Genomic DNA, 13238 nt, shown 5'->3' with positions numbered 1-13238 from the left:
TAAGGCGTTCTGACCAGTATATTTAGGCCATATTGAGGTGCTCCAGGTGCCCCTTTGGCGCTTAATCCCTGAGTGCCCCTGCTCCCCATATGTATAAGTATTATTGGTCAGTGGAAGAAGGACCCCTCATATTATTGGCAAGTGGGAGAAAGACCCCTTATACTAATGGTCTGTAGGAGAAGAACTTCATATTAATGGTCAGTGGGAGAAGGACACCTTATATTAATGGTCAGTGGAAGAAGGACCTCTTATATTAATGGTCAGTGGGAGAAGGACCCCTTATATTAATGGTCAGTGGAAGAAGGACCTCTTATATTAATAGTCAGTGGGAGAAGGACCTCTTATATTAATGGTCAATGGGAGAAGGACCTCTTATATTAATGGTCAGTGGGAGAAGGACCTCTTATATTAATGGTCAGTGGAAGAAGGACCTCTTATATTAATGGTCAGTGGAAGAAGGACCCCTTATATTAATGGTCAGTGGAAGAAGGACCTCTTATATTAATGGTCAGTGGAAGAAGGACCTCTTATATTAATGGTCAGTGGAAGAAGGACCTCTTATATTAATGGTCGGTGGGTGAAGGACCTCTTATATTAATGGTCGGTGGGAGAAGGACCTCTTATATTAATGGTCGGTGGGAGAAGGACCCCTTATATTAATGGTCGGTGGGAGAAGGACCTCTTATATTAATGGTCAGTGGGAGAAGGACCTCTTATATTAATGGTCAATGGGAGAAGGACCTCTTATATTAATGGTCAGTGGGAGAAGGACCTCTTATATTAATGGTCAGTGGGAGAAGGACCCCTTATATTAATGGTCAGTGGGAGAAGGACATTCCTTTTGGTCACCTTGCAACATATTGGGATGCTGAAAACCATCCTATCTTGGATTTCTGCCATATACTCAACCCCTACAGCAAAGGTCAAGATAAATGGAATAGCTTCCAACTCCTTCGCAATAAGTAATGGCACGAGACAAGGGTGCCCGCTTTCCCCGCTCCTCTTCATAATTTCTTTGGAACCCCTGTTGCAACATATTAGGCTCAACCCTGACATTAGAAGACTCGAAACCAGCACATACCACCATAAAGCTGCCGCTTATGCGGACGACCTACTGTTTTACATATCAGAACCGCATATCTCTTTACCGGTCCTCTCATCAGCAATACGCGATTATAGTGCCCTGTCAGATTTTAAAGTCTATTTGCAAAAGTCGGAAGCGCTCAACGTTTCTCTTACTCTTAGCTCTCTCGATCGCCTTAGTGGCAACTTCCCCTTCCGATGGGCTCCTCAAGCTATCCAATACCTAGACACTAAGATCCCCTCCAACCTTCACCTCATTTACCAACTCAACTTCCAGCCCCTTCTGAACATTTTTTTCTACAGATTTAGACAGATGGAAGAACATGGCGATTTCTTGGTTTGGCAGATGCAATGTTTTAAAGATGAACATTATGCCGAGGCTGCTCTACCTCTTACAAGCATTACCAGTTAGGATTCCTCAGCTCCGAACGACTTTTATTAACTACATCTGGCAGGGCAAACCTTCGCGGCTCAGGAGATCCCTTTTACAGCGACCAAAGCTCAGAGGAGGGGTTGGACTCCCCGACCCAGCTCTATATTGCACAGCGATTCACATGAATAGTGTAGTAGATTGGTGCAGACACCTAACTCATAAATTATGGGTCTCCTTAGAGCAGGAAATAGTGCCGACTCTCCTGGTGGGCCCTGCCCTGGAGTGGGTTCAGTTGCTCACGATTTTCCTCTCCACACCCATTAATTGAACCCATCTTACACAAGCTCCGCAGATACTATAGGATAGCAGAGACGGACAGTTTTCCCTCTCCAGTAACGCCTATTATCGGCCACCCAGACTTTATACCGGGTATCTCTGACAGGGCTTTCCGGCTTCAGCCTGACAGGAGATTGGTTAGAGCTTCTTCCTTTCTTGGGGTCCTCTGATTGGATTAACCCCTCAAGCTTATACCTCACTCTTAATTCCTTCATGGAAGTGTGACGGAGTCCCAACGGAAGGCTTTGGCTACGGCGGCCTGGGACTGTATGTGAAGCTGACAGGGGACCCTAACTTTGGGAGTGATTTGGAGTGGCGGTTGGACAAAATCATGGAGAAGGGCTACTGAAAGTTTCAGAAGTGCACTGGGCACTGGAAGATTTTGAGTTTCTGGCTGATCGGGAATGGGAGCTAGAGATCGCCTACAGGCGGCTGCTAGACTCTGCTCAGTGCCAGGGCTGGCCTCCCTTTGCCTGGGACTATCAGGAAGTACCATCAGACAGCTCTGAAATCCTGGCTGAAGAGGTGGCATAGTAACAGTGTGCTTTACCCACCTGCCCCCGCAGCTTTGGACAGGGAGGTCTTATGGCGGATGCAGCAACTGCGGACTGACCTTGATGAACCTGTTTCTGCACAAGACGAGGTTGGATGGAGGAATGTGCCTGTCCAGCAGCATTCTAGAGAATCGGCAGTGGAAAATCTAGAGATTCCCCAAAGCTGAAGTGCTGACAACGGGTCAGAGCTCTGCTAACCTCTGCCCAGCACCGATAGCATCTTCTGAGTTCCACGGACAGGAGATGGTGAACCTCAATCCCCAGACACCAGTTAAAGAGACAGGGGATTTGATAGACTTCCCTGCTTAGGAAGATCAACCTGATGAGCCTCCAGCAGAAGAGCTGGTATCAGGGCCAAACTTTACTGAGCTCTGCCCAGCGCCAACAACAGAATCTGTGGAGACTCCAACAGCTGAAGCGCTGGCAACCGGACAAAGGGTCCAAGACCTCTGCCCCACACCTGCGGCAGTTCCAGGGACCCATGGTGAGAAGGTGGCGGTCACTCCCCAACAGTTAGCCGGGGTGGATGATGTGGGGTCCCCAGCTGAAGTGCTAACAGGGCAGAATTGCGCTGGAAAAACAGAAAAGAGAAGGCGCACCAGCCTTGTGCATTATCCTTTGATACATTTATTCAGAAAAAACATAATCAAAAACTACTCACAAAGGTAGAAAGAAAATCACGCTTATTAAAAGTCTTTGACTTGTAACAGTCTGTCCACTGGTAGCAGTCTCCAGGCCCTGAAGAGAGGACGTGCGAACCGCTGCTTCTGACGCGTTTCAAAGGTTTACCTTCTTACTCAGAAGGTAAACCTTCGAAATGCGTCAGCCAGCAGTGGGCCGCTGGGCACGCACATCGGGTCCCAAGTGATGCGGCTCTCCACAATGCAGGGAATCCCAGGACGTCATATGACGCCCGCCCGGAGGGACGAAGGGTTCCTGCGGGCGTCATATGACTATACAGTGGTAGGGAAGTGGTAAATTAAAGAATTAAAAAAAAAAAAAAAAAAGAAACTACGGGGCCCCATACAGACAATACTTCAGTTATGATTGAACACGGTGATGATCAGTGCCGATCATTCATTGTGCTCAGTCAGGAAAAGAAGGGGACCCTTTCCCCACTTTCCAACTCGAAGGATCCTATTGTGTGCTTGCAGCTGTGGGCGGGAAGAAGAGCGCTGCTGAGGAGGGGGGGAGGGGCACATAATGGGGGCCTGGGCAGCAGGGCGAAACGTATGGTGCATAGAGAAGTGTGATCAGCGTGGTGGGGGTGGGGGGGGCAATTACTGAACTGATCTGTTGTATGGCTCTCTCTGCAGCAGCTGAAAGCCAACAGGAGGGAGAGGAGAGAAGGCCGGCTTTTAGCTGCTGCAGAGAGAGCCATACGGGGGGGGGATTGGTTCCAGTAATTGCCCCGCCACACCGATCACCCTCCCTGTCCACATCCAATTCACCCTACGGCCTGGGCCCCCCTCCCCCACTGCTGGCCGGCCGTGGTGGTATCCCATATCTATGGCCCTGCACAGACCCCAGTAGGTGGCACTGGATACAAGGTTTTGAATGCTTGAAGCTCTGAGGAAGAGCCTTCTGCCCTGTAAACACATTGGCTTGTTTGCTTATTATCGATGTCCCAGTCCTGATGAAGCCTTTGTACCTTGTATCCAGTGATCGGGGTCTGCACATATCCCCCGACGTCAATAAGCCGTACGGATTTTGTGAGAATGTTTTTTGGACACCCTCCTATTGTAATAAACATTTTAAACGGTAAAACATAAGTACAAGTGCTTTTTTTTTGTTATTTATTGTTTTTGATTTAGTTATGGCCAAACAATTCTTTGTATCATTTCTCATAGATCTTCAGCACTGGATTTATCTACCGTTACATAGTTATTCTGGTTTAAAAAAGACACAAATCCATCCGGTCCAACCAACAAAATGGAAAAATAATTATTCATTGTATCATTTCCCATTTACTTCCAACCAAACCATGTTTAAAGAGGAACTCCACTTTTTCTGAGAAAATCCCCCTCCCCCCTCTGGGTGGTCTCTGTACATTGCAGGGATTGTAACAACCTGTTTGCAGTTTCCTCCCCTTTTTATTATTCTGAGGAAATCGCTGTTTGTTTCTCTGTGTCCACGTGTAGAGTAAATGGGAATGGGAGTGACTTTATAATTATCAATCAGCTGCTGCACCTGCAGGGTTCCAATGAGGAATGTCACAGGGTCTGCATCCCTTTAGATGTGATTTTTCCTTTGGGAGTATCCCAACAATAATGACATTTGTGTTGCAGGGGATGCCCAAAATCTGACTTGTATCTTAGTGCAGACTTGGGACTGGGAAAATCAGTGAGCCAATCACACAAGCAGGAAATGACATTTCTGGGGGGGCGGGGTTCTGTATACCATCTGTGTACAGAGCGCCTCCAGGTGGCCATATTGCATTTCCGGGGGTGTGTTCTGTTTACTATCTGTGTACAGAGCGCCTCCAGGTGGTCATATTTCATATCTGGGGGAGGGGGGGTCTGTATATCATCTATGTACAGAGCGCCTCCAGGTGGTCATATTTCATATCTGGGGGAGGGGGGGTCTGTATATCATCTATGTACAGAGCGCCTCCAGGTGGTCATATTTCATATCTGGGGGAGGGGGGGTCTGTATATCATCTATGTACAGAGCGCCTCCTGGTGGTCATATTTCATATCTGGGGGAGGGGGGGTCTGTATATCATCTATGTACAGAGCGCCTCCAGGTGGTCATATTTCATATCTGGGGGAGGGGGGGTCTGTATATCATCTATGTACAGAGCGCCTCCAGGTGGTCATATTTCATATCTGGGGGAGGGGGGGTCTGTATATCATCTATGTACAGAGCGCCTCCAGGTGGTCATATTTCATATCTGGGGGAGGGGGGGTCTGTATATCATCTATGTACAGAGCGCCTCCTGGTGGTCATATTTCATATCTGGGGGAGGGGGGGTCTGTATATCATCTATGTACAGAGCGCCTCCAGGTGGTCATATTTCATATCTGGGGGAGGGGGGGTCTGTATATCATCTATGTACAGAGCGCCTCCTGGTGGTCATATTTCATATCTGGGGGAGGGGGGGTCTGTATATCATCTATGTACAGAGCGCCTCCTGGTGGTCATATTTCATATTTGGGGGAGGGGGTGGGGGTCTGTATATCATCTATGTACAGAGCGCCTCCTGGTGGTCATATTTCATATCTGGGGGAGGGGGGTCTGTATATCATCTATGTACAGAGCGCCTCCTGGTGGTCATATTTCATATCTGGGGGAGGGGGGTCTGTATATCATCTATGTACAGAGCGCCTCCAGGTGGTCATATTTCATATCTGGGGGAGGGGGGTCTGTATATCATCTATGTACAGAGCGCCTCCTGGTGGTCATATTTCATATCTGGGGGGGGCGGAGTTCTGTATACCTACTGTGTACAGAGCGCCTCCTGGTGGCCATATTGCATTTTACAGAAAATGACAGATTGAAAGGGGAATTTTTAATAATATTCAATTACAATACGACTTTTGTCACGATTGTATTATTGCTAGATTGCATTTTGTTTTTATTTGCTATTTTTTACCCTTTATGGTGATATTTATACAAGTATCAGTTTTGATCAGAAAAATGATTAAGTTTGGGGCTGCAGGTTGGACAAGACTAATTCCAGCCAAACCCTTTTCTTTTAATGAAGGATGGTGGGGGGAATGGCTGGATCCCCCCAGGATTGTATTGCTGTCGGTGTCCACGTTGGGGAGGATTTCCCTCATTTCCTGTTTCGGTGACACCGATGATGGTGTGGAGTGAGGGAGATGCCAACAGTTATAAAAAAAAAAAATAAAAACGATGGAGGTTCTAATCTTTCTCCACCATGTCTGGGACTGGAACAAAGGTTTCTGTCTATTGTTCCATTGCTTTGTAGAACATAAATGACTCCGTATTCCCACAAGCCCAATTCCCTGAAAAGCAGAATTGCCTATGGAAGAATGTCTGTGGTCAGAGCAGCAGGACGACCCCCCCAGACTGAGAGCCTCTCTAGTTATTAGGATTTTATTAAATATTTAGCCAGAGAAGCACTTCACTCATCATTCATCCCCCCCTCCCCCCACCCCCCACTCCACTCCTGGTGACATCAAACTATCCATCACCATCAAGGCTGTTATAAGAGATAAAATAAACATAAGTATGATTTGTTAACCACAAGGAAGGATCATTTTCAAACTCATGGCAAGGAATTATACAAGATGCCTCTGAGTGGCGGGATGGATTTGTATGATGCTATGAAGATGCTGTGTGGTGATACGAGGACATCCAGTGGCAAAATTGTGTATTGCAGGTATCAGCTATTGAGGGGTCATTTAAAAAAAGCACAATTCCAGAATAAATGTAAGCCCCTTAGGATTAGGGTTGAGGTTAGCCTTAGGCTAGGATTAGGGTTACGGTTACCCTAACTTCAGAATAAATGTATCCCCTTAGGGTTAGGATTAGGGGTAGCCTCAGTCTAGGGTTAGGGTTAGGATTAGAGTTATCCTTAGGCTAGGAGATACCCTAACTCCAGAATAAATATAACCCCTTAGGGTTAGGGTTAGCCTTAGACATGGGTTAGGGTTACCCTAAGACTTACCCCTGACCCTAGAATAAATGTAACCCCTTAGGGTTAGGATTAGGATTAGCCTTAGACTAGGGTTAGGATTAACTCTACAATAAATGTAACCCCTCAGGGTTGGGGTCAGCCTCGGGCTAAGGTTAGGGTTACCCTAACTCAAGAATAAATGTAGCCCTTTAGGGTTAGGGTTAGCCTTAGACTAGGGTGAGAGTTACCCTAAGACTAACCCCAACCCTAACCCTAACTTTAGACTAAATGTATCCCCTTAAGGTTAGGATTAGAGTTAGCCTTAGGCTAGGATTAGGGTTACCCTAACTCTAAATGTAACCCCTCAGGGTTGAGGTCAGCCTCAGTCTAGGGTTAGGGTTAGGATTAGAGTTATCCTTAGGCTAGGAGATACCCTAACTCCAGAATAAATGTTACCCCTTAGGTTTAGGGGTAGCCTTAGACATGGGTTAGGGTTACCCTAAGACTTACCCTTAACCCTAGAATAAATGTAACCCCTCAGGGTAGGGGTCAACCTCAGTCTAGGATTAGAGTTACCCTAACTTCAGAATAAATGTATCTCCTTAGGGTTAGGATTAGAGTTAAGGGTAGCCTTAGGCTAGGATTAGGGTTACTCTAACTCTAAATGTAACCCCTCAGGGTTGAGGTCAGCCTCAGTCTAGGGTTAGGATTAGAGTTATGCTTAGGCTAGGAGATACCCTAACTCCAGAATAAATGTAACCCCTTAGAGTTTGGGGGTAGCCTTAGACATGGGTTAGGGTTACCCTAAGACTTACCCCTGACCCTAGAATAAATGTAACCCCTTAGGGTTAGGATTAGGATTAGCCTTAGACTAGGGTTAGGATTAACTCTACAATATATGTAACCCCTCAGGGTTGGGGTCAGCCTCGGGCTAAGGTTAGGCTTACCCTAACTCAAGAATAAATGTAGCCCTTTAGGGTTAGGGTTGGGGTTAGGGGTAGCCTTAGGCTAGGGTTAGTGTTACCCCCAACTCTAACTCAAGAATAAATGTTGCCCTTTAGGGTTAGGATTAGTTAGGGGTAGCCTTAGGCTAGGGTTAGGGTTACCCCAACTCTAACTCCAGAATAAATGTAACCCTTTAGGGTTAGGATTAGGGGTAGCCTCAGTCTAGGGTTAGGGTTAGGATTAGAGTTATCCTTAGGCTAGGAGATACCCTAACTCCAGGATAAATGTTACCCCTTAGGGTTAGGGTTAGCCTTAGACATGGGTTAGGGTTACCCTAAGACTTACCCCTGACCCTAGAATAAATGTAACCCCTTAGGGTTAGGATTAGGATTAGCCTTAGACTAGGGTTAGGATTAACTCTACAATAAATGTAACCCCTCAGGGTTGGGGTCAGCCTCGGGCTAAGGTTAGGGTTACCCTAACTCAAGAATAAATGTAGCCCTTTAGGGTTAGGGTTAGCCTTAGACTAGGGTGAGAGTTACCCTAAGACTAACCCTAACTTTAGACTAAATGTATCCCCTTAGGGTTAGGATTAGAGTTAGCCTTAGGCTAGGATTAGGGTTACCCTAACTCTAAATGTAACCCCTCAGGTTTGGAGTCAGCCTCAGTCTAGGGTTAGGGTTAGGATTAGAGTTATCCTTAGGCTAGGAGATACCCTAACTCCAGAATAAATGTTACCCCTTAGGTTTAGGGGTAGCCTTAGACATGGGTTAGGGTTACCCTAAGACTTACCCTTAACCCTAGAATAAATGTAACCCCTCAGGGTAGGGGTCAACCTCAGTCTAGGATTAGAGTTACCCTAACTTCAGAATAAATGTATCTCCTTAGGGTTAGGATTAGAGTTAAGGGTAGCCTTAGGCTAGGATTAGGGTTACTCTAACTCTAAATGTAACCCCTCAGGGTTGAGGTCAGCCTCAGTCTAGGGTTAGGATTAGAGTTATCCTTAGGCTAGGAGATACCCTAACTCCAGAATAAATGTAACCCCTTAGAGTTTGGGGGTAGCCTTAGACATGGGTTAGGGTTACCCTAAGACTTACCCCTAACCCTAGAATAAATGTAACCTGTTAGGATTAGGATTAGCCTTAGACTAGGGTTAGGGTTAACTCTACAATAAATGTAACCCCTCAGGGTTGGGGTCAGCCTCGGGCTAAGGTTAGGCTTACCCTAACTCAAGAATAAATGTAGCCCTTTAGGGTTAGGATTAGAGTTAGGGGTAGCCTTAGGCTAGGGTTAGGGTTACCCCAACTCTAACTCCAGAATAAATGTATCCCCTTAGGGTTAGGATTACCCTAAGACTAACCCCAACCCTAACTCTAGAATAAATGTAACTCCCTCCCAGCACTGCCTCCCCTCCCCCCTCTATGATATCATTGGGTTAACAAAAACCAAAAACTCTCTAAACCCCATTTCCCCATTTTCACTTACCTGAAACCGGAGGTCATGTGATCATCCAGCGCCCAGTCCGTCTTCCAGGTGTCCACATCACTGCCTGAGTGACGTGAACAATTACATTCCCATTGGCTGCCTGGCAGAGGGGTCCTCTTAGGGTCCTGAAGAGAGGTGAGGTCAGACTAATGGAAGCGAAGGGGTTAACAAGCAGCACTGGTTCCCCTGCAAGAGGAAATGGAGTCAGCTTGGGACCTGGTTGGTGGGGGGGATGGGGGACGACTCAGCTTTACATCGGGCAGGATGTGTTAAAATAATTTTTGGGTGGAGTTGGGTTTTAAGGGAGCCTCCTTTCCACTCTATGGGGGGTGATTTATTTGAAACATTGCATAACCATTCACGCCGTGAAAGTGCATATACATGCATTCTGCACGAATGGGGCAAAAATAAATGTCCTGTGAGGCTTAGTGCCATCTAGTGGCCAAATATGTTGTTTTCAATTTTAAATCAATGAAAAATATTCGACCAGCATAGGAAATAGCCAAATAACATTTGTTTGTTTTTTTTGTTTTTTTTTCGCACAGAACAAATGCGCAGACGCTTTCACTAGGCAAATGACTATGACTATTGTTTTTATAAGATGATTACTTCCTTATCAACTGGAATTTTATTATTCTAGTGAAAAAAGAAACATAAAAAGAAACTATAGGTAATACAACTGGTTGCCCAACAAAAAGTTATTTATTAAACAAACAAAAAAAAAAAAAACTAAAGAAATGAAAAACGAAATTCCAGCTTTCTCTTGTGACTGTCACCCAGAACGGTTCTCAAAGTCTGTTGAGTCAACCAGAGAAGATCGGTGACATCACCGAGGATGAAGATATCGGAGGACAGGGAGATTTGCAGGGAGAGGTCTTTGACCACAGTGTCAGAGATGGGCATTGGGCCTGTCTAAAAAAAAAAATAGGTCCATGGAGTGAACAAAGACTGCCATCAAAGATTTCCAACCAGTTGTGTGGATATGCCTTCTGGTGGCCACAGATCAGATAAGGACCATCTCACTTCCCAGCTTTCCGTAGAGTTCCAAATTCCAAATCTTTATCCGGATGGAGGACAGACAACCATTATTAGATACACTCAGCTTGGCATGGAGGGGCTCGGTGAAAGTGGAGGTGAAGGTGTGGAGGTGTCCTCTGGTCCTCACACATCATCCAACCTCCATCTGTTGTAGACACCTGCACTGCCAAAAAAATTGTTCGTTTTCATTTCATTTGTTTTTTTCATGTCATCCGTTATGATCATTAAAAAAATCATAAATCCGGAAATTCGGGATCCAAAAACTCGGAAATTTAAAAATTCAGAAATTCGAAAATCCAAAAATAAGAACGAAAATCCAAAAATTCGAAAATACAAAATAATAACTAACTAGCAATAACTATTAAATTCTAGGTATTGGAATTTCCTTTCAAATTTGGCTGTTAGTGAAACGTAACGAATACGAATTTATCCAAAGTTACGAAATATCCGAAATAACGAATGCCGGATCTAAAGGAATGGAATGTAACAAATTAATAATAATAAATAAAAATAATAAAACATTTTTATTATTATTATTATTATTATTTATTTTTATTAATTCATTACGTTCCATTCGTTTAGCTGCGGCATTCGTTATTTCGGATAATTCGTAACTTTGGATAAATTCGTATTCGTTACGTTTCACTAACAGCCAAATTTGAAAGGAAATTCCAATACCTAGAATGTAATAGTTGGTAATAGTTATTATTAGTTAGTTAGTTATTATTTTAGATTTTCAAATTTTTGGGTTTTCAGATTTTCGTTCTTATTTTTGTATTACTGAATTTTCCAATCTCCGGATTTTCGATTTTTAGATTTTCGAATGTCCGAATTTCCGGAAAAATTTGTTAAACGGATTTTCCTTAATTCTAATATTTCCCGATTAACGAGTTTGTCGAATTTCGTCGAAAAACTAATTTGGAACAAAACGAATTGCACATGTCTAATCTGTTGTTAATGCCCGGCTTTCTTTGGAGCTCCTAGTATCTGATCTTTATCCAGATGGAACACAGATCACCATTAATAGATAGAATAAAGCCTGCACGGATGGGCTCGGTGAAAGTGACAGTGAAGGTGTGGAGATGTCTTCTGCTCCGGACAGATCATGCAAGCTCCATCCATTGTCCATGCCCAGCTTTCTGTAGAGTTCCTAGTATCTGATCTTTATCCAGATGGAGGACAGATCATCATTGTTACATACACTAAACATAGCATGGAGGAGCTCGGTGAAAGTGGCAGTGAAGGTGTGGAGATGTCTTCTGCTCCGGACAGATCATGCAAGCTCCATCCATTGTCCATGGCCAGCTTTCTGTAGAGTTCCTAGTTCCCGATCTTTGTCCAGGTGGAACACAGATCACCATTAATAGATAGAATAAAGCCTGCACAGATGGGCTCGGTGAAAGTGGCAGTGAAGGTGTGGAGATGTCTTCTGCTCCGGACAGATCATGCAAGCTCCATCCATTGTCCATGCCCAGGTTTCTGCAGAGCTCCTAGTATCTGATCTTTATCCAGATGGAGGACAGATCATTATCTTTATATAAAGGGCTTCTTTTCTGAGAGAACGTGGGGGAACGCAATTCCAGCACCACCAGCACTGAATGTATGGAATGGCAAGGGGAACTGGGTTGTGCTGGAGGGTCTATTGATGCTGGCTGCTGGGGGATCTATTGTTTCTGTAGGGGATCTGTTTTGCATAATAGTCTATTGTTGCTGGGGGGTCTATTATTGTTGCTGTTGGGGATCTATTGTTGCTGTGGGGGGGTCAATTGTTGCTGTCTATTGTTGCTGGGGAGGTGTATTGTTGCTGTTGGGGGAACTATTGTTTTTGGTTGGGTTTATGATGCTGGGGGGGGGGGAGAGGCATTTGTTGCTGGAAGGGATGTACTGTTGGGGGATTGGTCTATTGTTTCTGGCTGCTGGAGAGTCTATTGATGCTAGGCTAATGCTGAGAAATCTGTTCTTGCTGCTGGGGTCTATTGTTGTTGGGGTCCATTGTTGCACGTGGGGGGGGGGGTCTATTGTTGCTGGCTGCAGTGGATCTACTTGGCTGCTTTTCTTGTTATCGCTAAACAAATCCATACAAATTACTTATCACCACAAAATAATACTTGGTTCTGTATTCTCTAAAAGGAGTGGTAGTGGGAGGTGGGTAGGGGGTGGAACCAAGAGATGGTGCTTGGAGGTGGTCAGGGGGTGAAACCAAGGGATGGTGCTTGGAGATGGGTAGGGGGTGGAACCAAGTGATAGTGCTTGGAGGTGGGTAGGGGTGGAACCAAGGGATGGTGCTTGGAGGTGGGTAGGGGTGGAACCAAGGGATGGTACTTGGAGGTGGGTAGGGGTGGAACCGAGGGATGGTGCTTGGAGGTGGGTAGGGATGGAACCAAGGGATCGTGTTTGGAGGTGGGTAGGGGTGGAACCGAGGGATGGTGCTTGGAGGTGGGTAGGGGGTGGAACCGAGGGATGATGCTTGGAGGTGGGTAGGGGTGGAACGAAGGGATGGTGCTTGGAGGTAGATAGGGGTGGAACCGAGGGATGGTGCTTGGAGGTGGGTAGGGGTGGAACGAAGGGATGGTGCTTGGAGGTGGATAGGGGTGGAACCGAGGGATGGTGCTTGGAGGTGGGTAGGGGTGGAACCGAGGGATGGTGCTTGGAGGTGGGTAGGGATGGAACCAAGGGATCGTGTTTGGAGGTGGGTAGGGGTGGAACCGAGGGATGGTGCTTGGAGGTGGGTAGGGGGTGGAACCGAGGGATGATGCTTGGAGGTGGGTAGGGGTGGAACGAAGGGATGGTGCTTGGAGGTAGATAGGGGTGGAACCGAGGGATGGTGCTTGGAGGTGGG

The sequence above is a fragment of the Aquarana catesbeiana genome, linkage group LG12 (genome assembly GCF_042186555.1).
Source record: "Aquarana catesbeiana isolate 2022-GZ linkage group LG12, ASM4218655v1, whole genome shotgun sequence".
NCBI lineage: Eukaryota > Metazoa > Chordata > Amphibia > Anura > Ranidae > Aquarana > Aquarana catesbeiana.
The sequence above is the reverse complement of the archived record's forward strand: the minus strand, read 5'-3'. Positions refer to the sequence as shown.